Consider the following 3,078-nt stretch of genomic DNA (forward strand, 5'->3'; position numbering starts at 1 on the left):
AGTTTAAATTTTTCAGAGCTTTTTCTAAATCATTCCAGATGATCATATGGCCTTTCTCCTTTAGTCAGTTTATGTGTTGAATTTCATTGGTAGATTTCCCAATGTTAAACTTATCTTGCATTCCTTAAACAAATCCAACTTGATCGTGATGTATTAGAATTCTTAGATATTTATGGATTCAGTTTGTAATATTTGCGTTAGCATATTTGTTTCTAATATGGTAGGTGAGATTGTGATTTTTTTTTTTTTTTTTTTTTGTAATCTTATCAAATTTTGGTATCAGAGCTACTCTGGTCTTATAAAAGGAATTAAAGAGTTTATTTTACACTCAGTCTCATCTCTCAAAGAGTCTTTTAAGACTATTATTACTTTCTCCTTACATATTTTGTAGAACTTACTTTTGTTGCGTTCTGGGTCTGAGGGGTATCATTGTAGAAGGGCTTTGGGGTAAAAAAAAAAACACTGCCATCAAGTCATTTCTGACTCATTGCGACCCCTCCTTGGGTTTCCGAGGCAGTATCTCTACAGAAGTAGATTGCCCAGTCTTCCTTCCGAAGAGTTGCTGGTGGGTTTGAACCACCAGCCTTCTGGTTAGCAGTCAAATAAATGCCTTAGATGCTGCACCACCAGAGATCCTGTAGAAAGGCTTAAGACACAAGATTTTTTCACATTTTAATAAATTGTGTCAATTTTAGTAAATTATGTTTTCCTAAGAATTTGTCCAGGATCTCTGCTAGCGTAATGCCTAAGGCACTTGACTGCTAACCAGAAGGCTGGCAGTTCAGACCCACCAGCCACTCCCTGGAAGGAAGCTTGGACAGTCTACTTCCATAGTGATACTGCCTCGGAAACCCAAGGAGGGGTCACTATGAGCCGGGTCCAACTCGACAGCACACAACAACAAGAATTTGTACATTTTAACATGGAACAAAACTCAAAATCATAAACAAAAAAAAAAAAAAAGACCAGGCTTACTGGTTTGATAGAGATTGGTGAAACCCCCAGACTATGGCCCCTAGTCACCCTTCAGGTCTGGAATTGAACTCACTCCCATGGCTTCAAGGCAAGCAGTAGGCCTACAAGGTGAACAATTACACCAAGTAAGTACACTCTTTAGAACAATCAGTCATGAGAGATTAGAAGGGCAGCATTTGCACAGGGAGAAAGTTCAGAGGACAGGAATATGTAGGAAACAAGGACACGGAAAAATAATCACAGGGAAGAAGTGTTAAGAGAGCTGCTGTTGTTGTTATGTGCCGTCGAGTCAGCCCTGACTCATAGCGACCCCTCCTTGCATTTCTGAGGCAGTATCACTACGGAAGTAGGATTGCCCAACCTTCCTTCCGAGGAGTGGCTGGTGGGTTTGAACCGCCAGCCTTCTCGTTAGCAGTCAAGTGCTTTAGCCACTATGCTACCAGAGGTCTGTTAGGTTATGGAAATTGAAACCAACATCATGAACAAATGTGTATGAAATGATGAGTGGAAAATGAATTTGCTCTGTAAACTTTCACACCCAAATCACAATGATTAAAAAAAAACTGTAAAAGGGAAAAAAAGATTGTGTCCATTATATCTACATTTTCAAAGTTCTGACATAAAGTTGTCTATACAATACCCATATTGTATTTTTAATACCTATAAAATCTGTAGTCCCCTTTATCATTCATGGCATTAACTAATTATGCTCCCTCACCCCCCAGACTCAAAAGGGGTGAGGGAGCATAATTTGCAAAGAACCTACTTTTGTCTTTCTATATCCTCTCAGTTGGATATTTTATTTACTGATTCCTGCTCTTACTTTACATTTATATTTCTCCCTTCTGCATTTTTTGAAATTTGTGATTTCTGTTTTTAATTGCTTGAGGAAGATACTTAGCACATACTTTTCACTTTTCTAATATATTCACTAAGGCTATAAATTTCTAAAGCATCACTTAGTTGCACCTCACAACTTTTCATGTGTAGAATTTGCATTAACATTCATTTCTAAATATTTTCTGTTCTTCTATGTAGTTTCTTCTTTGACCAGTATTGTTACTGATTTCTGGGTTTATTGCACTGCAATTACATTCTAAAAATAATAATTAAAAAAAAAAAACTTAACTGCCATCAAGTCAGTTCTGACTCATAGCGAGTCCCATTGGGTTTCCAAAACAGTAAATCTTTATGGAAGTAGATTGCCCAGTCTGTCTTCCACAGAGTGGCTGGTAGGTTTGAACCACCAGGTTTGTGGTTAGCAGTCAAATGCCTTAGGCATTGTGCCACCAGAGCGCCTTCCCAAAGACATTGGTACTGTTACATTCATATTTGTTACTTTCATGGGTCTTCAATTCTTCCTGTATTTCCAGGCTTCTTTCTGGAATTATCTTTACTCAGCCTGAATCACTTTCTTTAGGGTTTTTTGTTTTAAGTTCAACTCAGAACTAGAAATAAAGGAATGTTCTCAGGCTTTGCTTGCCTTAGAATATCTTTGTTTCACCTTCTTTACTGAAAAATATTTTCTCTAGGTATAGAAACCTGGATTCACAGTTCCCTTTTATCATGGACAATACTATTCTATTGAACATAATGTCCTGAAGTGAACTTTGTGTGTGGTTGTGAAAAAAAAAAACAAGACAATCCAGAAATCTGACTTGTAATATAGTCCCAAGCAATTGACACAGAAGGGTGATTATTTCTAAGTAAATTCTCTTGAAAAGTTCTTAAGACAACTTCCATTTTCTCATTCCAGCACTACTTCCATATTTTATTTTTAATTAGCATTAAACCTTTAGCTGTTTTTTATCACACAAATTCTCTTTTTGTTACATTTAAAATCTATATAAAGAGATTTTTCAAGTTAATTTAAATGACCCTACCTAGTTCCATTTTAAAAACCATGTAACAAAAGTATATTGACAGGGGAGGCAGGGCAAGATGGCGGACTAGGCAGAAGGATTGCACAGACCCTCTTCAACAAAGAAAAGGGAAACCAATTAACACAGACACAGAAGATAATCTTGGACCCCTGAGCCTTGAAGGAAAGGATGCGGATTTGGACTAAACCCCAACTAGCAGAAGAATTTGCGTGAAAATACC

Source organism: Orycteropus afer, unplaced genomic scaffold, assembly GCF_000298275.1.
Source record: "Orycteropus afer afer isolate SDZICR_OR568_19922 unplaced genomic scaffold, OryAfe1.0 scaffold00417, whole genome shotgun sequence".
NCBI classification, from domain to species: Eukaryota; Metazoa; Chordata; class Mammalia; order Tubulidentata; family Orycteropodidae; genus Orycteropus; species Orycteropus afer.